This window comes from Phasianus colchicus, chromosome 6, assembly GCF_987193195.1.
Source record: "Phasianus colchicus chromosome 6, bPhaCol1.hap1.1, whole genome shotgun sequence".
Classification (NCBI taxonomy): Eukaryota; Metazoa; Chordata; class Aves; order Galliformes; family Phasianidae; genus Phasianus; species Phasianus colchicus.
In genome coordinates this window covers 14,829,858-14,853,450 of record NC_143441.1, presented here as the reverse complement: position 1 = coordinate 14,853,450, position 23,593 = coordinate 14,829,858, and the positions used below count along the sequence as shown (strand labels likewise).

Here is a 23,593-nt window from a genome sequence, read left to right as displayed (position 1 = left end):
TAGCTGTTATCTCTCACACTTGGAAATATCCCTGGGTAATTCTTCCATGGATTGCTCTTCTCTTCCTGTTTGAAGGTTTGCACAATTAATTTTGCATTTTAAATGGCTTTGTCAATAAAAGCTTCCGTTTTCAAATGAAGCATTAGCTGGTAACTGGGGAAATGTTACAGGAAAATGTTTACCAACAGTTGCTAGTAAATTAACGAGTTTGCTATGCTGTAGTGTACATAGGAAATGACAGTATAAAAAATGATTGAGAGGGCAAGCCTGGTTATTAGGAATAGAGCACCTGAGTCCTGTCCTTTACTTGGCTGCTGGAGCTGTTGTATGACCTTGAGCAAAGTTGTGGTACAGTCTTGTGTCTGTTTCCCTACACTGCTATAGAATCACAGAATGGATTGGGTTGGAAGGGACCTTAAAGAAGACCATCCAGTTCCAAGCCCCTCCCACAGGCAGGGACACCTCCCACTAGACCAGGTTTCCCAAAGCCCCTTCCAGCTTGACCTTGAGCATTCTCAGGGATGGGGCATCCACAGACTCTCTTACCTGCTCTCTTAAATTATTCTGAAGATTACAGGTGAGATGCTGGGGCCATTTTGGCACTGTTCAGTGTCTGTAGAAACTGTTTTTCATTTTTCTAGTACTTCTTCAGGAAGTTACCTGTGTTTGAACCCCATCATATTTAGTGAGGCAGGAAGCAGTAGAAGTAGGTGCTGTAGATATTGTAAATACATTTTCACCCCGCAAAAAAGTCTTGTAGATTTATTGGATTACTTGCTTTACCCTTTCTTTACAAGAAACATCAGAAGAAATCACAACTTTGTTGTTCCAAGCTTCCTATCTGCACTTCAAAAGAGTTTCCACAATGAGACAAAGCTATATTAAGAAGTGTTGTTATCCCATTGTGGAACTGTCTGTATGTCACATGTGAAACGCAATGAACCTGGAGGGTGAGAGGTAGGAGGGAATTTGAGTCTCTTTAACTGAAAAATAACCGTCCTCTTTGGGTCTATTGGAACTTGGAGGGTGGCTGGAATAAAGTCATTTTGCTTCATTTGAAATAGGTCTATAAAAGTGCTTGTTCTCCTCTCTGCTTTTAGGGCTTGAATTTTTCTCAGATACCTCAACTTCCTTCCCCAATGTGGGCTGAATTTGCACAGATCCTTCAGCAGAATCAGTGATTTAGGTAGCTGTGTTTAACATGGTACTGTCTCAAGACCTTTTTGTTATGGTATTTTGAAAGAATTGACAAGTGGAGAGATCTAAATCCCTCATCTTTCTTTCTTGGCATGTCATATGTAAAAAACTTGAAGTTTGCACATTCTTGGCTTTGTACTAATCTTTGCACAACCAGGCCATGTGCTCTTGACAACTCCTGCATCCAGTGTGGGACAAAAGGTGTATAACAGGTTATCGTAATTACCTTCCTCATCCTGAGTGTCCTTCATACCACCTATTAATGAAATAAGGAGAAGAGGTAATAAAGTGGTCTTCTACCTTCTCTCTTGCACACATTCTTTCCTACAAGGTCGGAAGTAAAGCCTTTGAAGTCACCCTGACAAATGGAAGCATACACAAACTCCCATAGGGAACCTAAGGAGCCTTTCTGACAGACCCTTTCTTCTCTTTTTTTTCTTGGGATAGCTTCTGGTGAATCTTTTCAAAACTGGAAAATATTTCTATAGAGATGTGTATAGGAACTGTTGATCATGGCCCGAACCACTGATTGATCACCTGAGGCAAGCACTGAGTCAGCCATGGAGCACAGGTGAAGGCAATTCAGCTGTGTGACTGGAAGGGGTGGAACCTGGCTGCACCTCTTCTAGACCCCATTTAAGGGCTGACTGCTGTTAGGAAAGGATCTCTTTTGGAGATCCTTCCTTTGTGCATCTTTCCTGTGAACCAAGATCTTTGGATACGGGTGAGCATGAGTGTTCTTTTCCTGTTTGTTTCTTTCCTATTGTCTCCACAATAATCTTTCCAGCTCTAACACCAACTGTAAAAAGATGATATCATAAATCCAGTGTTTTAGCAGACGTTGCCCTTATGCATCCTTCATCCTTGTGCTGAGTAGTGGACATTTATTTAAAATGTTGGTAAGATATATGGTATTATTCCACCTCAGAGAAATGAGACGTGCAATCATTAATTGTGGGTTGTTGACAAGATTTTTGTAGAAGCAGCAGGGAACTACATTGTGCTGTGTGGAAAAATTTAATGTATAAATAGAAAACAGAGCTAGTGGAAGCTTTTATTTTGGCACACATGGAAACCAGTGAAAACATCTTGAATGCAAATATGTACAAAAATAAGGTGTTCTGAATGAATAATTTAGCTTCCTGTGGGAGTGTATGAAATTGATCGTTTGCTCAGCATCTCCAGTTTGGAAATTGCTGTGTGTTGTATCAATCTGACAATACCGTCGCATATTCCTCATACATTGGCATCGAGAGGCAATTGTTGTTCAGAGTTCATTAATTTCACAAGATCAGATCAAAATATAGCATTTGCTTTTAGAATTGGCTTCTTCATGATAATTCTAGCCAGACAATCTCTGTGCAGGATGAACCAGGCAGAAGGGAGTTGTAGCAGGGGTAATCTTGCCGCTCTCCATGTAGCCCATTAGAGAAGCCAGTTTTGTTCAGTAGCAAAAAACTGGATCTGTTCCCAAACCTGCAGAAGGGAGTCTTCCTGCAATGACTCTGCTCTCCTCTTGTGATAGCTCAATTTTACTTTTGAGAGAGCCCTTCCCCTTGAGCTGTGCCCTGGAAATTCTGCATGGTTCTATTCTAGCAGGTCTGAAGAGAGCTAAGGCAAATGAATAACATCTCCAGGCTTGGCTATTCGTGATGTAGATCTCACCGTAGCACGTTCAGACCACCAGACCACTGAGTCTTGGGGAAATCTATTAATTACTGCCAGAAAAGTCTTTATGACATTACTATAAATGCAGCTGTCTTGCAAAGTTCTGGGAAAGGAGTTCCTTTCTCACATCTCTTTTTTGGGGGGAATGGGTGATTATTTGTTAATTTAAAAATATAAACAAAACTGATACTCTGATCAACAATGGTGATAAGGAAATAAATAAAAATCCTACGGAAGTAATTAAGAAAGGCTGTTGTCCTTAATATTAAAGACAGTTGCTATCTTAGAGATGGAACACAAGTACCAAATGAAGTGTTTATTTCTTATTTGTTTGTTTCACACAAAAATAAACATGATTTTCTTAAATCTCCATTGAAAGTGGTAAATCCCTCGTTGGGATGTTTGCTTTTAATCAAGCATATGTGTAAGGCCAGTAAATCTATTGGTGAGTGAAGTGTGTCAGATGTTATGAAGGTGCCTGTCTGAGCGTTTTGCACCTGCCCAGTGCATCCTCCTTTTGCTGGTAAGAAGTGTTCTGCCTCTCAAAGTAGCCTGCTCTGAGGTATGTTCTTGTTTTGTCTTGCCCAGAATTAATGGCACACAATACAGGTTGCAAAATGAAAGGACACTGAGTTCACCTTAGCAGTTATTTAGTGTCACCTCAGTTGCTTTACTTCATTATCTGTTTTGCCAAGTAATGTCTGTGAGTGTGATCATGTGGAAAAACATACTTGTCACCTTTTTAAGGTTGATGCAAAAATCCCAGTGCATAATAGCTACTTATCCTTGTTCTGCAACCTATAAATATGCTACTAGATACAGGAGTAAAAATGGCTACACTCTATTGGGCTGTCGTCCCTAAGAGCCAGTTGGTGACTGCTGTTGAAGCTTTCTGCTGAACACTGCTAATCCAACATCCATTTCTGCTTTCTTGCTAACGGTGATTCTGCTACTACAGGAGTTGTGGCTACTGTCGTCTTCTTTACTTCAGTGCCTGCTTAATGTCTGGGGACCATTCGAAGACATTCAGCAGCTCCCCCTCAGCCAAATAAATAAATACAAGGAAGAAAATTGGTTCCCTTTCTCTGTGATACAGAACTGCTCAGTTAAAATAACAGTGTCTGACACCATTCTTCTCCATCGTCCCCAGAGTGACTGAGGGATCTGCTGAGATCTTGATGTGGAGAAGGACCTTCCAGTAACTTGTTTCTCTACTGTAAAGAGAGGGATCAGGAGATTCAACAATGATCTCCGAAGACATAACTTGCTCTGCCTGTTTCTCCTCTCTAAAATGAGGATGACTGGGCAAAAGTGGTTCACATTCATCAGATCTTTTACAGCTACAAGTGTCTGTGTTGAAGGTAAATATTTTATTTTGCATTCGCATTATGGATTTCCTTAAGATGTGTTCAGGGCTTAGTTTTTAGAATTTCATTTCAAATAAATAGGAACTCTATATGGAAGTGCGTTTGTGCATAGTTCTCAAAATAAATTTGTATTACAAATGATACTACGGAATTCTAGAAATTAGAGGCAGTGGAGATTTTTATATCTGAATCAGTACAATATCCTGACAGTAAAGAATATTCACCTGTAAAACAGATTTGTTTGGGATGAGGTGTTTTGCCTAGATGTTGGTCATTCAGTTTACCAGCATTGTTTGATGCATCTGCACTACCTGAATGTTGATTTTTTAACCCAAGTACCTTTTATTGAGATCAGTCTGCATGGTGCTATTTTCATCCAACAGAACTTGAGTAGTTTTGTAAGATTTCACAATGGCATTTGACGAACGTGGCACTGAAATTCAAATCTGTTATGTCTCCTGGGTTCCCGTCATCACATTTTGGAGGTGGGGAGGTGATCTGTCGAATTTAACAGCAATTGTTATGATTTGTTCCTAAGTGATTTAGCTGCCTGGAACTTGTGAGTTATTTTCCTTCATAATTTTAGGCCAAGTTTGTTTCCCTCTCCTTAACTCTTCTCTCTCTCTTTTTTTTTTTTTTTTAAATAAAGAAATGGCTTGAGACTTTCAAGTGCGTGCTTCATAAATATCATCTGATTACTTGTCTTATGCTTTCCTTTGCTCCTTTAGCTTACCCTTGTGACTTTATAACCTGAATATCTTTGATGCATGCTCAAAACTCTTTCAATTCAGTTAACTTGTATCTAAGTAGACGCTTAAAAGGCATTGCTGCAGCAAGATCTTGGTCACCAATGGCTCAAGAGATTCGTTAGTTAAGTTCTTTAAATACCGTAAAACGCATGTCAGAAAGCCTATCCGTAACCTGTGGTTTGGCAAAGATAAGGTTTTAGCTTTCATTTTGAAGGGATTTTTTTTTCTTTTCTCCTCTTTACTACTTTGAAAATGCTTGGTATTTATAAATGGAGCAGAGTACTAAAAATTCCACCATCTTTGAAAGGAATGTTCTGAATTCCCCTGTGTTTCCATAGCATAGACACTCCCTTTGTTGCAGGTTAGGTCACACTTCAAAGTTCTAGCTTACGAAACTACTGACTGGAAATCACACAAGATTTTCTGTTTTAAGTTAATGGGAATCAGAAATAGATTTTAATTTTAAGATCTGACAAAATCTAAAAGAAACCACCTCTCCAGCAAGACCACAACTGTTTGTTTCGATCCAGCCTGTTTTATGATGATGCTTCATCTTCTAGCTGGGAGTGGGCATATGATCTGCTGCGTCTTATGAAGCTACTCAATAAACTCTAAAGAACCAGCGTTTGCCCTGCTGTAGCTCAGAGCCCTGTTCCCAGCACTGACTTCAGTGGGAGTTTTAATGGGACAAAAGATTCATTATTTGACTCATTGACTTTTAGTAATACTGCTTGAATGAGAAATATTGAGTTCTCCCACAGCTGGGATTGTCCCATGCTTTTTTTTTGTGTGATGATCATAAATCTTTTTTTTTTAGCTATCTGTGTAAAATTCATGTTGTAATAGTTTTACTCATCTTAAGCAGATACTCCTTTCTCTGAGTGAAACCATGCCTTTGAATGGTTTTGTGGTAAATGGCATTAGAAAAACAGGTTGTCTTGGAAAAATAAATTTGCCTGTGTTATGCATTGGAAAGCAATTTTTTCCATCTTACCACTCATATTCCAGTACTGATGAAAATTACAGCCATTAAGTTGGTCTGCTTTGTTTCGGCTCAACTAGCATTTTCCTGCTAGGTTGTCACTAGATCAGAATACTACTTTTTTTTTTTTTTTTTTTTTCCTTTTTAAGGAAAAATAGTAGAATCTATTAACATTTTTCTTTAACAAGAAGCAAGGATGCTCTTCCTTTAAGTGTGATCTCTGCATGTTGCTATGTGGTCAGCCATAATTTCCTCAAAAGATGAACATGCTTTGGAAGCCAAATGTGGATTTCCCTCTACCTCATTTTGTTGTCTGGAGAAAGGGCAGCCATTGTATGGGGGATGGGGGAAAACCTTGTAGCCAGGAAACCTAATCAGTCTTTATTTGGGGATGTGTGTATGTGTGTTAAAAAATGTTAGTTTCTCAGGTTTGCATAATGTAACCAAGACAAAGAATGCTAAAGGAAAAAAGGGAAAAAAAACTGTAAGAATGTTAATATGGCTCCAATTGCTGAAACATATGGAGCCAATCATTGGCACTGCCTCAACACAACTGGGAATGAAAATTAGCATTTTTCTCAGAAAAATATGTGGTTTTTTTTTTTGGGTGTTTTTTTTTTTTTTTGCTGCAGTTTCTCTAATCTCTTCTTTTGTTTTTCCTTATACAACATTGGGGATATTTTAAAGAGGAAGTCAAGGTATTTCACCTTCAGTATTACTTTCTAGTCTTGTATTTTAATGCCTTTAAACCAGGCAAATTATAGGCACTGTTTCGTGTGCGAATAAACTATGAACAGGGCTTAGAGAACATGCAGTTGAGCATATTCTGTAACACTGACACGTTCTTGCTGATCCTACCGTGGTGTTCACTGAGGGAAAGTGCTAATAATTTGGAGGATAAGAAAGTGCTGATATTCATTAAGGCAGTACCCTGACAAACTGCAGGTTTAAGTTATATTTGGATTGTGATGTGTCATCTTTGATTTTAAACATGAATCCAGTTCAGTCAAGTGATGAGTCACTCTTTAAAAACTAACACTTTGTAAAGAAAGAATAAGATTTAAATGCTTATAAAATTTTAGTTTTTTATATTAATCGTTCTAATATTTTAAAAATATACATTTTATACATACATTATACATTTATATGTATTTTCATTTTTAATTATACGAAAACGTACATCTCTTCAAAATGTAACTGTGCTACAGAGATGTGGTTTCTTGATTTGTGCTCTGAGGTTAACTTCTGCCGCATTCAATTTTAGAATTTTTTTCAACTAGAGAGAGGAGTGCTTTTTTTTCCTCTTCTAGTATCCATAACTGGAAAATATTTCTTTTCTTTTTCCTTTGTAAAGAATTCTTTCTAAAGCTTTACTTTCTTTTTATTACTTTTATTGCTCCATTTACATAATTCATTATTATTCCCTGATGAACATATTCAATTTATACATAGTGACTTAAGTGTACGTGGAACTGTACACTCAAATATCACCCTATGTAAGAACTGTCAGTTTAAAGCCCGTATTTTGTAAATATAGATAGTTTTCCTTGAAATCTTTGCCTCCAGTTGGCAAGCTTCATGTTCCCAATAAAAGCAGGGCATCCCTGTCATGGCAGACAATTCTGGAAATAAGTACTAACTTTGTGTAAAATTATGAAAGGGAATTTGTATATAGTTTATTTTTCTTTTGCTCTGTTTGTTCTGCCATTGTAACAAAGGGGAAAAGTAAATAACGAATCTGACCTCCATATTTGAAAAACTGAACTCAAATTCTTTTCAGAGAAAGATGTGGTTAAAAGCTGTAAATTCCTTATCGTTGTATAAACTCACCAACTCAAAGTACAGTGTGAGCTGTCCCATGTTGGAACCACCAGTTGTAGCTGCTGCTTACCAATGTATGCAGAGTCTTGGTGGCTCGGCCATGTCTTCATTGGTTGGACTGGAGCTTTTCCAGGGTCGAAGCCTTTGAGAAGTAAGTTGCTGCTGGGTTTTCAGTTACATGGAGGATAAGAACTGGCTGGATTTTATTTATTTTCTTTAGGAGGAAACTGCCAGTTTTGTCAAAACCAAACTGTGTATGGGAACATACCTTTTTTTTATGAAATTTTGTTGGAAAAGATCCAGTGAGATTTTCTCATTGAAATACAGTGCTACTGCATGTATAAACCTGTATGTGTCTTTAACGTGAAAGGCAGTAGTTGAGAGGAGCTCTGTTATGCTCCTTACTTCCCTGTTCTTGACAGCAATACACCTTAATTACACCCAGGCTATTCACTTTCATGGTCATTTCCAGATCTGCCCTCCATGATCCATTTTGCAGCATTTATACTATTGGCTACATCCAGTGACTGTGAAGTGCATACTTGAATTGTGCATTTCCTGCAACAGCTGGTTCTTCTGCTGTCTGTAAGTCTGCTCATAAGTTTCTGCGGGCAAAGTCTCATCTTCATATTCCTTGTCATCTCTCCATGTCAACCTCCGGTTGCTTATTGTCACCATCTCTGTAACTTCTCTAGTTTGCTTATACTTATTGTGAGATAAGGTACCCAGATGGCCAACCATTATTTCAGATGCAGTTGAAGCACAGTATGTATGGGTTCTTTGTTTTCTTTTACATTATCCCTTAAATATTTTGTAATACTGCATCACTCTGGAGGCGATCTCTCTTTCTAGCCCTGGGCTTAGCCTTCCATCCTCTATACCACTGAGCTCCAAAATGCTGATCATGAAGTTCCACTTTTTATTAGCAACAGAATTTAGGTTTTGCAGGAAATAATCTCTGCTTTCCAGCAGTTGAACCCCCAGATTTTTAAGTTTACAATCTCACATTCCTCTCTTTTCTTTGTGTCTCCTACTGTAATATCTTTGCTGGTAATTTGATACTTACTAAGTAGCACAGTGTTAATGATACTAATTTTTCTTCCTTACTTCTATCTCAAAGCCAGAATGTGGTCAACGGCACCCAGCTTTTGCTGGCATGTGATAAGGGAAATAATTCCCATTTCATACCACACAAAAATGCCAGCTTTTGAATTGAAAAAAAAATAGGTTCTGGAGGTTTTTTTTTGTTTTAGTTTAATTTAAGATTGATTCTGAATACTGATGGATGAGGAATCAGAGACTGGCTGAAGTTGAAAGGGACCTCTGGAAGCCACCTGCTCCAAGCCACAGCTCAAGCAAGGTGACCTAGATCTGGTTGCTCTTCTGGTATTTGAAGATTTCAAAAAAGAGAAACTGTATGGTTTCTCTGGACAACCTTTGCCAGTGCTCTGTCACCTGCAAAGTACAAAAGTGCTTCCTGATATTTAGAAACAACCTCCTATGCTCTTGTCCTGGCACAAGTGAAAACAGCCTGGCTCCATCCTTTTGTGCCCTCCCTTCTAGTATTTATATACATCAGGAAGATCTCCTCTGAGCTGCTGCTTCTCCAGTTCCAGGTTTTTAAACTGCTAGTTGTGAGAGGGGTGCCCCTTCATCTCGGTGGTGGCCCTCCTCTGGACTGTCTCCAGTATGTTCATAACTCTCTTGTGAGCCCCAAACCGGGCCCAGTACTCCAGGTGCTGCTTTGCCAATGCTGATTAGAGCAGAAGGATCATCTCTCTTTATCTGTTGGCGATACTTTGCCTAATGTAGCCAAAAATACCATTAGTGTAGTGTCAAGGTTATATGACCGTCTAATGGTCAACTTGGAGTCAAACCCAGTTCTTTTCTGCAGAGCTGCTTTCCAGTTTGCTGGCCTCCAGCATGTGCTGGTGCCTGGGGCTGTTCATTCGCAGAAGGAGCGCATTTCTTTTTAAACTTCACAAAGCTCCTGTCAGCCCTTTCCCAGCCCGTCCAGTTCCCTCTGGAAGGCTGTACAAGCCTCTGGTGAGTCAGCCATTCCCCTCAGTTCCATGTCATTTGCAAGTTTTCTAAGTATGTACTCTACCCTGCTCCATCATTCAGATAGTTAAGGAAGATGTTGAACAGGACTGGTCCCAGAACTGACCCATGGGCTACTCTGCTTGTTACTGGCCTCCAGCAAAACTTTGTGTCACTGACCACCACCCTCTAGGCCCAGATGTTCAACCAGTTTTTGATCCATTGTACTGTTTGCTCATCCAGCCCATCCTTCAACCGTTTCTTTATGAAAATTTATGGGAGACAATGTCAAAGGCTTCTGGAAGCCTAGGGAGACAATTACTCATTGATGGTGATTTTGTTATACATAGATCATTCTGAATGTAATGCTTTCTATTTATTTCTGTGGAAAAACTCAGCTACAAAACTATTTTTCAACACAGTCGCCACCATTATCTATGCATTTTCAGCAGCCATGAGCAAGAGCCTTCATATCATACTCATAACAATCTGCTTCAGTGGAGGTGACCCACTGTTGCCACTGCTGAAATGCAGCACTCACCACCTCACTGTGCCAACATCCACTATTCGGTGTCCACAAACATTCAAGAAGCATCAATGAATGTCTCTGGGTGCAACTTTTTCCCCTACATGGAGGAATTCAGTGACGTACTTTATGCACTTCGGTGTCAGACACCATTTTGTTGGACTGCCCTTTGCTGCCATCTCTCACGTGGCAACAAAATGCAGTGTACTATTGTGAAGATTCGTCCTTTACTGCCATGCTGCCAATATCAGCCCCTGGTGTCATGAGTCAATACAACAAAATAGGAGGCATTACTTTTGGAGCAACCCTTGTGGAAACTTAGTAAGTTATCAGATTCGCCCCTTGGTGAATCCATTCTGACTACTGATGATGAGGAGGGTGGGTGTGTCCTGTGTCCTCCTCTGCACTCCTCTTGGTTTTGACAAATATCTGACTTTTTTTTTTTGGGGGGGGGGGATAGTTCTGCTTATCTAAATCTTTTTATCAGTCAAAAATAAGTCAAACATAGCACGCTTAAGAACATGATAACATAAATGAAGGTAATTTTTTTGTTATCCAAAGAGTCCCCTCATGGCTCTATGAGGTTTAGATTGGACTAATTATCATTTAAAATTATTTCTCTTTCTATATTGGAAGCTTTTTCCTCCAGTCTGATTCGGTTGTTGCATTTGGTTTCTTGACAAAGTAAAATGCTGGAGAAAATGCTTTCATTTTATACAATTATAATTAAAATTGCAACACTTATTTTCCTCTGAAATTAGCATTAACTAGAGGAAATTTTATTGAAGGAAATACTAGAAAATAATGTTAAAAAAGAACTTTTTAATATCAATAGGTTGTACCACAAATAATGGCAAGGAAATAAGCAGAAGTAACAAAAATAAAGGAAACTAACCTCTAAAGTACTGGTTGCATTCAAATTCTCACCCTGAGTAAATCAAAACTGCTGTGCTGAAGAGAAATAATCTATTTTCACTTAAAAGTGTCTATCTCAGTCAACAAAAATGTGGTATTTGTATAGGCTCACTATTAGGGTATTGCGGAGATTGTTCTATGAAAACCAGTTACTTTTTTTGAGTCTACTGTATGGCTTAGATACTTGAAAACTGAAACTGACCAAATAATTACAGTGGCCTAATTTATTCCCCCCAATGAAGGACTTGCAAAATCTGTATGCAGACTTCTCTTAAATTCTAGTATTTTGCCTTCGGAGCTCTGGGCTGGAATGACGAGCAGGTTTCTTTCTGATGAAAGCCTATTTTCTACACCATAGTATTTTCTGTGAAAGGAGTACTATGATGGAGTCCTCTGAAGTTCACATGAAAGCAGCATCTGACCTCACCTCTTGGGCTTCAGTGGGCTGTTACAAGTCAAGAGGAGCTTCCCAGTGTGCTGGAAATAAACAACAACGCATCAAAGGACTCTATGCCAGTACAAACTGTATGCCCTATACCTCTTGTATTGATTACATTGTTCTCTAAACTCATAGATGTTTGACACGTCAATCAGCTTTCATAAGCTGTATATAGGTTTGTTGTTTTTTTCGTAACAACTCAATTTCCAGCATAGATAGGGAACAACACACAGAAAAATGCTTCAACAAAAATATGAGAGACTACAATTTGCTTTTGGAGCAGGGATCACTAAGTCCTTTGATATTTTGTTCTTTCCTTTCTGCATGGTTCATTACGTTCCCTGAAATGACACTGTGTGTTGTGTCAATAACTGAAATAGTGATAACAAGGTCCTATCACGTAGCTTTAGTAACTGCTTAAAAATACCCTCAAACCTTAAACCCTCCACTAGTGAATGGGGCAATTTCCAGTAGAGAAAGAGCAGAAGTCGTGTCATGAGGCTTTTAAGTCTTCGTAAGTTGAACTCATAAGAATGTATTACACTAGTGAGTTACAAAGTTTTTTTGCCAGGTAATTAACATATTTATTATGCATTTAATAATACCTGATGAGTAATATTGATCATATTCTTAGCTATTGGTGTGTTTTAGTCTCATCGTTGTTTCTGTGGTACAAAGTGTGCTGTAAGCAAAAAGCTTCTCTGCTGCAGTTGGTGAGGAGAAGTGTTCTGAAGCAGCCTCATGAGTTCTGCATCTGTGGCCCAGTGTTCTTACGAAGGCTACTGGTTACTCTACAGCTTATAGAACTTATAAATTAATATTACGCATCTACATCTCCATTCATATTATTTGATGCAAGCTAAGGTAAAATTGCCATACTACTAAACATTACAATTATTTCTTTTTAATCATTTGCAAAATGCTTTTTTCTCTTTTGCAGAACTTTTTTTTTACTCCAAGGATTCTTATTAGCATTGTTTTTTATTAAAAATACTGGAGATCTAAGTAGCTTCATCAACAATTTTTTAGAATTGTATCAGTGATTCCTGAAAAAAAATATTTTTAGAAAGAGGACTGGTTTGTAAATATTCTTCATGAAAATTTGTCACCTAGGGCTAATATTGAACTAGTTAGTGACGTGCAGTTGTTTTTATTATAGCTCTGAGTTAAAATGTTAAGCCTTTTTCAAAATCACATTGCATTTTGCCTAAAATGAGCCTTTTGCTGGCTCTCCTCTTGCCTCTCAGGCACTGAAGGAAGAGGGACCAACTCAGGAAGATTAGCAAAGCTGCTGAAACTGAACCTGGGAAAGATCAGAGCCAGTGCAGTCTGTGTTTATTCCTTCCCTTCAGGATTATGGATGCTTCTTTTGCAGCTAGAGTTCATAGGACAAGGAAACTGATAAAGATGGGGAAGACAGAACAATTGAGCAATTTCTGCTACAGTAACATAATCCCTACTGGAATCCTTAATGATATCAACGTGCTTTAAAAACAACTTGTTTTCATGTTACTTAGTGAGACCCTTGCATAATATTATCGCGTTGCACCCCAGCTGCTGGCTGCATAGAAATCACAGGATGAGTCATGTAAGCATCGGGAGAAGTCATTGAGTCTTGTTCTCCTCTGTAGTCTTACATGGTGATCTCTCAGATAAGGCCTCAATACTTTCCTGAGTGTAAATAAATAAAGCAGAACTAATAATGCTAGTAATGCGAGTCCATTTTAGTTCAGTTTTCTGCAGTAAGAAGAAATATCTTTGATGTCTGCTGCCTTGAAAAACACTTCAAGGTGAAGTAGGTTATCAAGTAAAAATGTTTCACTAAAGGAAATAGCAAGAAAGAGCAGGAACTCTCTAATTCGGAAATGAAAACGCTTTCTCCTGTTTTCTTTTCCCTCACTCTGAGTTTTCTTTTCATTCTGTTCCTCATGTTAGTTCTCTCAATTAAAATTCTTCCTTTTTCCCTTTTTATTGTTTTAATTCTCTTCCTTCCTTACAATCATAGCTTTAGTGCTTTGATAACTGATAGCTTAACCAGGAGGTGAGCTGAGCTGCATCAGGAATAAAAAATAATAATAATAATTTTGTGTAAGAGGACTGAAGGAGGAAAAGCATTCAAGCAATATTGCTAATAAATATTCACTTTCATTTGTATTGCATTCAGGATAGAGGAAATGGGAATCTAAAGAATTGTGTGGTGTTTTTTTGGTTGTTTTTTTTTTTTTTTTTTTTGCGTTCTCAAGCATTGCTTGCTATTAATGAGTGCTGATTTGTCTGCTGGTATATTGGTGGTATTTTTTAAAATAATAACTGTTTCCATATTGTCCCCCTTACTCTAAACGATATTTTGGCCAAATGATTAGAGGTGATGTTGATCTGGTAGCATTAGAAATCAGAGAAGTTATCTGTTAGCTTATTTATCATAATTATATATGAATCCTTTAGTTCATACGAGTATTATTTTGGTTACAATAAATTAGACTGGTTTTCTGGGTGTCACACTGGCTGCATACTTCTCTGGTTTTCCTCTTGTGGTGCCTCTAGGTTTGAGACACCTTGGTGGTGCCTCTAAGCTGGCTGCACACAGGGGATGCTTTCTGCACCCTGATGTCACCCCACATCAGGGAGTTGCTTTCACAAGGAGTTTCCCATGAGCATATTTCCCTTCAATGAAGCCTGCTTGGAAGCTAATGTAATGTAGAACTCAGCCAGAATTGGTCTATGTAATGCTGGCTCCATAATTCAAGGATGCTCTAATGAGCTGATTAATCAGCACTTGTTCAGTGTCTCTGCTATTGAAGTGAATTGAATGAAATAGGTTCTCTCAAATGTTTGCTGTAAGAGTGGAGAAGAAATGACTTGAAAGGGCCGCCTACCTGCCTTCAGTAATTTTCTTTACAGGAATTTAAGTTTTGAATTTTAGGGAGCGTCAAATTTGCAGTGATCTACACACGAGTGTTCTTAGATGAAAGAGATGGCTACAGAGGTACGAGCTTATTTGTTTTACTCTGTGTAATGTTTACACTACCTCTTTCTAGATTGTGGAGCTTCTAGCTCTGTAGCCATATTCAACTGACATATCAGACAGTGATCAGGAATAATCAAGGTATAAGTACCCATTTTCCTTTGTGGCCTTGGCTACTGGATGAGGATTAGTTCATTGCTGTCTCAAAGCTTGAGCAGTGAAACAAGATGTTTTCCTGTTACAGCTGTACAGGAATTCTGCAATGGATCAAGCAAATTAGAAGTGCTGTGATTATGTATTTGAGTGGAGTCATACAGAGATAGTCTTTTTAATATCAATTCAAATTGATGCAGCCAGTCTTAACATAAGATATTAAGAACTAGAGATAGACTAATTACATTGTTTAGGTTCTTAGATAGGAAATGCAGCACAGAAAATTGCCAAAACTGGCTGCTTATGAACACCAACTTTTTCCCACATTTATGAAGAACAGCTGCAACAGACTCTGGGTTTTTCTGAGGTACTGAATAGGGTCTGGCACTTTATTATAATAACGGAAGATGTTAATGGGAAAAGGTTTTTCTTTTTACTGAGTGAGCATGGACAGTGATGCTGCTAAACCCATGAGACTCAAGGGTATGTATTGAAGGGAGATAAATGTTTTGAGTGAACAAATGAAGTGACCAAAGATACACTTGTCTAATACTGCTTTTTCAATAGCTTTTTCAAAAGGAAGGCATAGGGAATTGTAGACTTCCTTGACAGACGTTGTAAGACTAATTGAAATGGAATTTCTCCTTTGATTGATATAAGACAAAACAAGAGGAATACTTATGGGCCATTTTCTCTACATCTAATATCAGATAAATATTAATAATTTTAGGTGAAGAATAACGTGTAGTGCTCAATATTTGGAACTGTATCTTCCTGTGGAATGAAACTAGGCTGTTTCAAGTGAACAGGTGGTTGTGACAAAAGTACACTCAGTTTGCCAAGATTTCTGCCAATATTTGATTACCTAGAATAATATTCATCTGAGTGATTGACAGACTTCTTTTTTTCTCAGAAGTTTGTTTTGTTTTCAAAGAGAATTAGGCAGCTTTCTCTGTTTTGAGAGCTATTGGACTGTATGAATTGTTCAAGACAATGGCAGCCCTCAGAAGATAATAAAGCTGTCCCACACAGTGTTCATGTCATTTGGTTGTAACTAACAGCATCTTGTTGCTTTCACTTTGAATTGTCTCCTTTCAAGAAATCAGTAGAATATTTTGAATGTCTCGAAGTGCTTTTATTCTATTAGGAGCTACTAAGAGAAGTATTTATTTGCATGAATTTAACATTTTTGCTCTTACAAGTTGCCAGTCTTACATGATGTGAGAGCGATGTAACCAAAGCAAGTTCTCAGCAAATTCTCTTTACTTAATGCTTGACAGTGGCCTCAATGAGTTTTTTTTTTCCCAGAATCCCCAAAGTTTGTTTTCTTTCTGCTCTGTCTCAGACGATTTTTTCCCCTTTGCAATTCGAGTACTTTCCACATTACCCTGCACAGAAAATTCACCTTTAACAGTGGCTTCTAGTACTTCCTCCTTGTTTGTTCCCTGCAGATTAGCTGGTGGAGAAGTGAGAGAATCTTTTACAGTTGACCTCTTTAGTGTATTCATTACCCTAATTAGTTGGAATTTCTCTATGTTAATTGTTCTTGAGATTGTCATATAAGTGCTTTCAAAAACAGCGCATGATACACGAAATGGTCCATGTCAGCAAATGGTTGTTCAGTGCACGGTAAGAAACAGTGCACCATTTTACAAAGTCTTTAGCATGACTTTATTCTCTAAATTGCCCAGGGCAAGTCTATATCTATTCATTGGCTCTGGTGGGAACACGGTCTCACTAGATTAAACTGCTTTTGTAAATATCCCCTCAGCAATACAGACCACATTCATTAAATCAATCAGAATCATTCAGTTGTGAATTGACAAGATTCTTACACGTTTGCAAGTCAGCTTTCTCCTGTGTCTCTGAGGAGTCCTTGTGTTCCTATTTCAAGAGCAACCATTTAGCTATCTCCTGTGAAGTCATTGTGTGGTTTTGGCACCTTGAAGCAAAGCGTGAAGGGGGCTGGAGTGGAAAATATCACTGGTGAGGGCCTTGGTTTTGCCAGCAGGAACTTGCCCTTGCTGGTAGATGTGTGGGCAGAACCCTTGTGCTTGGAAACTGGGTTTGGGGGAAAAAAAAATCTGTAAAATTCTGGTGTCTAGCTATAGTATTTTTAACTTATACTTTTTATATCTCTCTCTGTTTTTTAAATCGGCATTTCTTATTAGGACTAGGCAGCAGCAGTTTTATCTCCTCTTCCCCCTGCTTCCCATTGCTCTGTGAGAAATGTGTGGCTCCTGGGGACCGCAGGGAGCAGTTTATGGAGCAGGCAAGAAGATTCTTCATATTATTAACAAATAGGATGATGGCTGTTTTGCCTGAAGGTAAAACTAATTTGAGCAATAGGGGGCATGGAGAATGTTTGTGAGCATAACTGTGGGCTGAGAAACTAACCTGTTCTATCCTACGCCTTGTTCAGGAGGCCCGGAGGGGAGTTCAAATGTCAGGTTCCAGTGTGCTGAATTGCTCTTCTCCACATCTTGCAGCTCCTGGAGGTCTGATTTTCAGGAAAGAAAAAAAAAAAAGTGGGCAATGCCAGGATGAAATACCCATCTGTTACCTTTTCTGTGATTCTCAATGTCACGTGCCTGCAAAAGAAGAGTTTCTAAAATTGCACCCGTATCTGTGTTTTATTAAAATCTTTAATATTCAGTCTCAGAGGAGGCAGTTGCCCTTAAGAGTAGAATTTGCACCTTCTCTTACCATCCTACTGTTCTCTCCAGCATCTTTTTGTGCTCCTAATATATATTTTTTAACTGCTGCTTTCAATGATAAGATTGAGTACATGCATTGCACTATTGTTTACGTTACCAAATGATCAATATTCCTAGTGTGAAAATGAATTTTTATTTATTCTTTGTTGCTTAAAAATGGTGAAATGAAACAGAAATCAAACATTTTTCCTTACTGTAGGATTACTTCAATTGCTACGGAATTTACTTATTGTATGTAGTATTGAAAAGCAGTTAACAAATGCATAATCTACCCTATGCTATAGAAACCTTTTGACGTGATTTTGGTACTGCCTAGCAGTCAGCTTCAATACTACTTGAGTGAGGAACCAGAGCTTTTTCTCCCTAGGTCACTTCAAATGCCTCCTATTTATTTCCATGGAAACTACAATAGGTACAAAGAGCACAATAACACTATTTGATAGAGCAAATTCTCAGCTACAAAACAGTATTTTTCAATACAGTCAGACACCATTCTGTCAGATCACCCCTCTGTTGCAGTCTATCTCATGGCAACAGAATGTAATAGAATATTGTTGGGAAGTTTCAGCCTCTACTGCCATACCATCAACATCTGCCTCTGACATTGTGAGCCAACATCACAAAATAGGAGGCATTATTTTCGGAGCAGCCCTCATATTTGGCAAGCTTTATTAAAACTCTTCTATGACCAGATGTCTGTGTGTTTAAATAAAAGTATATAGTTAATACACATGGCAAATTATGTATGATTTCCTGTCCTGTACTTGGCTTAAGTTTTTGTGGGTAATACCTGCAGATCTTTCTATTTTAGAATCCATTCAGAAAAAAAGAGGCCCTCTTTGAAATGAGAATTTCCAGTCTTCTAGAAGGGACCCAGGAGACGTATGGGAAATTGGTGTCTTTGTTGATGACGTGGATTTCCAGGACATGCAGACATCAGTCTGTTGTTTGACTTTACTCAAACTTAAACAAGTGCTTCCCGACAGATTTCTAGCAGGCACTGTTGGAGCACTATATCACAACAGCTGTCAGATGCTCTGTAAAGATAATTACCCCCTCATACTCTCTTGAACCTGTAAATTAAATCTGGATACACCTTTGAAATATAATTGGCTACACTCTGGTAAAAAGCCATGCTTGTGCCTGGTGCAGGGCAGGGGAGGATGCAATACAGGGGGCAATGGGGAGAATTGAATTGATTATAACTGGTATAAATTTCAGATGATGTAAAGCATCAGCTCTTTGCGCAGTGAAACCAGTGATTAAAGACCTGGATAGTTCTACACAATTGACTTATACTCTAGAGTGGTGTTCTCCAAATTACAAAACCAATCAACCACCCTAATTGCCTTCATTCAAAACCAGTCACCAATTTGATTCTTTTGCCAGCCAAATAAGGCAGCATAAATCAGGCAGTATGAGCGTCGAGGAATGCACATTTGGGACCTAGCCAGATCTTATGTAAACCTAACAGCAGTGTATAAATCCATGGCTAGGAGAGATTTGCAGTTCTCGTTTCAGTACAGCATCTCCTTTCGGCTTTCTGCGATGTGGTGAGCATAGAGCTGAAATACTCCAGATCTGATTGTGGCCCCCCAGATACAGTGGTGTGGCTTTACAATGGCTACACAGTAAGTGAGGACTGAACAGGGTCTTTATTTTCTAATGTCTGCTTTTATTAGGATTTTTCTTTAAAAGGCTCTAATGGGATTTACTTTGCTCCCATTGAATCAAACTGTTACTGACATTAGTGAAAGCAAGTTCAGGCCCCAGTCAGCTTTTTACTGTCGTCGTAAAGACATTTGTTGGTTTTCTTTCAGTGGAGTGGAGATAATTCATTTTCGTTTTCAGCATTCATTCCCCTTCCTCTGCTTTTGTGTGTGTGTCTGTTCTATTTTTGGGGGGGAGGGGGAGAAAAAGACACCATTTCCTTGTTTTGAAGTCTAACCCTTTTTTCTGCAAGCATGTCACCCACTGGTGTAAGTGGGAAATGGGACTATGTGGCACTTTTGGGATCTTGGACTCACTGAGTGACTATGGAAACAATTAGATTGCACCGTGCTTGAGGAGTCCTTCCTTTTGAAAGAAAACTGAACTGCTCTCTATTGGTAGGACTTAACACCCATTACAATTTTTCCAAGCCCAATTGACTACCATTTTAGGAGGTGAAGTCAAGGATAGGCAGTAAAAGATCTTGCTGGGCAAAAAGCAGTGGTTAAAAGCAAATATATTAGCTAGAAGCAGAAGAGTGAAGAATGTATCTGCCACTGATAAGGTTTTGTTAAAGGTCTTGTAAGAAGTTTTGATCACTATGCACATGCATCTTATGTGAGTCACTATTGAATTGCCTTACATGAAAACAGGAGAAAAACTGAATTATTTGGCAGACTTCTGTTTCTTTCAAATGCAAACAAGAGAGGGACAGTATAGATTGTCAAAATGATGGAATGAATCTGGAAACCAGATACAGAGCATTTCACTGATATATAAAAGCTACGAATGCCACGTGGAAGGCTTGACTTCTTTCTCTCTCTAATTCTGCCAGTGATAAAAGAACACAGACATCTGAATTTCAATAGAATATAAAGGCATTCCATAAAAGTTAAATAATAGTTTATGTAAAAAAAATAGTCAACCTGTGATATTTCTGCAGGAGAATAGTATCTCTGACCAGATTATGGTTATTATGACTATTATGTTCAGCCTCTATGAAGATCTACATATACAAATAATTTGTTCCTATTTCTACGTATAAATGCATTTGAAAAAGGGTTCTCTGCTGCTGAAAAGCATTGCTCAGCTTTCCAGATAGGTGTTACAACTTCTTTTCTAAAATTTTATCCTTAAAGTGATGAACAGGATGCCAAATTATAAAGCAATGGCTAACATTTACCATGTCTTTTTCTTAATGTTTTCTGAAAACAGCTGGAAGACTCTTTGACTTCCTATGGGTAAGTGGAGTTAAAATACATCATTCTAAAACAGTTAGGAATTGAAGAAACAAATACACTTGCAATCAGTTTCAGGTAAAGGGACACTTATAACCTTTGAATTCTGATTAATTTTAAGAAATTACTGCTTCATTCACTGCTTCATGTCTAGATGTGTGTCGATTCCTCATGTTGTTTGGGGGAGAGCAATGGAGAGATACGCTGCGGGTGTAGGACATGATTGCATATGCGGGACCTGGTCCAGGAGGAAGGAGGATGGCTACAAAGCAGAGGTTATTCATGATTTGGTGGAGAAGTCAAAGAAGGGCAGTAGAGGATTTTTTTTTAAGGAAAGTCTGACCTAGGTATAGACAACGTTCAAGACTATTTAGGAAAGTAAAGAAGCATTTTTGTCTGTTCCTAGAATCCCTTCCTTAAGCTTGTTGGCTTGCCTGCCACCGAAGAAGTGTACAGCAAAAAGATAATGAATTCTTTCAGGAAGAGATATCCTCTTGCTTTTAGAGGATGGACGGAGAGGGAAAATTGGCCCACTGAAAGCCAGCAATTATGGGAGAACACAGAGACAGCAAGATGCTAATTGTGTAAAGAAATGTAGAGCTGCTATGCTGAGAATGAGCTAAGGAAGGGAACTGGAGCTTCTTCTGTCAAGGGTATTGTGAGCTTCTGCACAGTAATCTCCTAGGGTTGGGGTTGGCTCTGCTCAAGTGCAGTATCCCCTTCAGTCCAGCAAGTTTCTCATCCAAAACACAAAATGTAGTGATCTAATGGAAGAACCTGAGAAGGAGAACAGAGTCTGACCACAGATGAAGCTCTTCTTCCCCCATCCACCCTCCCCTTCATGTGCCTTAGGGAGTGTGAAGAATTTTTCTGAAAAGTGGTATTGTAAGCTGTAGTGAGGAAGGAATTGAGTGCTTACCTGCATGAAATCTAATTGCATAGTAAATACTTTTTCCATCTCTTTTCACTTGTCCCCTTTCTGTTATTTTTTCTTTCCATCTCTTGATTTTCATTCCTTCATATTCTCTTGCTTTTGTGTTGTTACGATTTCATCTGTCATTTAATTGTCCTGTCTCCTACTCTGACTTCAGAAACATATCTAAATCATTTCGCTAAATGTATTAGTGCCACTGTCTTTGTGCTTTCTCTTCTAAATGACAGTAGTCTAGGGCCTGTCCAGCTCCTTTCCCCTGTTGCACATGTAGCAGTGCAGAAGTAGCTCCATCCCTCCCATGCTCTTGTTAGTGGGGAGCACTGTAATATACAGGGTTTAAAAGCAAGTGCACATATCTATTCCCTTCCTGCAGCAAACAATTCTTTGGAAGCAACAATAACAGAATAGGTTGTGCCTTGATAAATCTTGAGACAGTCTCAGTATTTCTTTTTTGAAGGGGGGAACATGAAAATATTGGTCTTTCTTGGTGTTCATAAAAAAATACGGTATTTTTATGGTGACTGGCCTGAAAGATCTAGATATGCAGGATGCAAACTAAGAATCCCAGATTTCAGTCTGCAGGCAGATGGACCTTTAAGCAAAATTCTCTGCACAGCGGGGACATCTGTTAACATTTTGGATCCACAAACTTTAAGGATACTCAAAATTCAGCTATGGAGCGCAATCCTTAGCTAGACCCAGCAGGAAAAGTAAAAGGCGAAGTCAGTACTGTGTGATTTACTAAAGGCTGAAATGGTTTCTGCAGCAAAGTGGAACTGTGTGGATTTAACCTCATGTTACCAGAGGGCATCTCACTTGTTCCCATGGCTGGTGATCACCAGAGCACAGCTTGACATCCTTTCTTCTCCTCCTTTATCCTATCAGACCTGCCTGAGAAGGTGGGGGCAGTGACGTGCAGTTTTGTTGAGCCTTTTCACAGACACTGAACATCAGGAGTGTGTGTATGTATCTTTACATATATAATTATTTTTTACAGAAAACCTTCTTGAATTTTTTCTGTTGACAATTTTTATTGACTCCATGGAATCAGGAGCCAGCACAGTTGTTTCCATTTACATTTGATACCTTCTTCATCTTCAGTTAGTAGCTAAGGATTTTTTTTTGTGACGCTGGAGTACAGTGATTCGAATTTAAGACAAAAATAATCTATTATATAGCAGGCATTCATATTCTTTCCTTTAACAATATTTGAGGTTTTCTGGAAAAGCTGTGTGATGCTTTTCATGGTAGTAGTAGCAATTGGTGCTGTATTTGTGCAGACATTGTATGTTGTTTTTAAAATGTGATTAGTTTGGTTTTTTTTCTCTGAATAGTTAGTATTAATATGAGTCATTTAAGACTGGACTGAAGTAATTTGCTGTATTTGTGACTCATTAAACATTTATACGTTCTTTTCATCAAATTTATTCTTTCAGTAGTACTTCTTGATATGTATTGCTAGCAAAAATTAAGCTAGGGTTTCAAGGAGCTTTGTTTAGATGCTCACAATATGTTTTGCTTGGATAAATAGGACAAGCATAATATTTGTAGGACTGTGTTGCTGGCACACCACATGCTATATATATAGATTTTTAAATCTTTAGCCTCCCTGATCCTCATACTTTTCTACATGAATTAGTACTACGTTTACAGAAGTTACTAACTAATGTCTATAAATATTTTCCTGAAAAATATCCAGAAAATGCAAACTTAAAGGCAAGCAGAGCCAAAGCAATTTCTTTTTTTTTTTTTTTTCATTCAAGGAATATTTATGAGAAATATTGAGATATTTTCAGTTCTGCTGTATAGGTTTATCTTAATATCTAAGACTCTGTTATCCCTAATTGCTAGTGTCACAGCTTTTCCAGGCTTGGAAAAGCTGTCTGTAATTTAAGATTTTATTTTCAAATACACTGCACAGAGTATACCTTGCAAGAAATTGAAGTGCTTCATTGTGTGGTCTTTTCACTCTCTACGCTATTTAACATTGCTGTAGCTCTCTAACTCTTCAGGGCTGATTTTAACCCTTTCTTCCCACAAATATTGCCAGATCTTTCCACATGAACTGAACTTTTTCATTCAGGGGGAAAAATATGAAACTATAATGTAAATATTAATTTAGCAATTTGAATTTGTCTCCTTCTACAACTTTCTTACTCAGGTACAACTGGC

General features: G+C 38.3%; 1 protein-coding gene and 1 long non-coding RNA gene across 12 annotated transcripts in view; both read left to right on the top strand.

The window, feature by feature from the left end:
• RBMS3 (RNA binding motif single stranded interacting protein 3) overlaps positions 1-23,593 on the top strand; it is a 697,193-nt gene that overhangs the window by 168,691 nt on the left and 504,909 nt on the right. The gene's annotated exons all lie outside the window — the stretch shown is intronic.
• On the top strand, positions 1,869-18,214 carry LOC149917444 (uncharacterized). 2 transcript variants are annotated; one of them, XR_016467445.1, is made up of 4 exons: positions 1,869-1,921; positions 4,016-4,226; positions 16,994-17,149; positions 17,245-18,214. It is a non-coding gene; the product is annotated as an uncharacterized LOC149917444 (long non-coding RNA). The 2 variants fall into 2 exon arrangements; XR_016467444.1 differs by having other exon boundaries at positions 1,877-1,921; positions 3,824-4,226.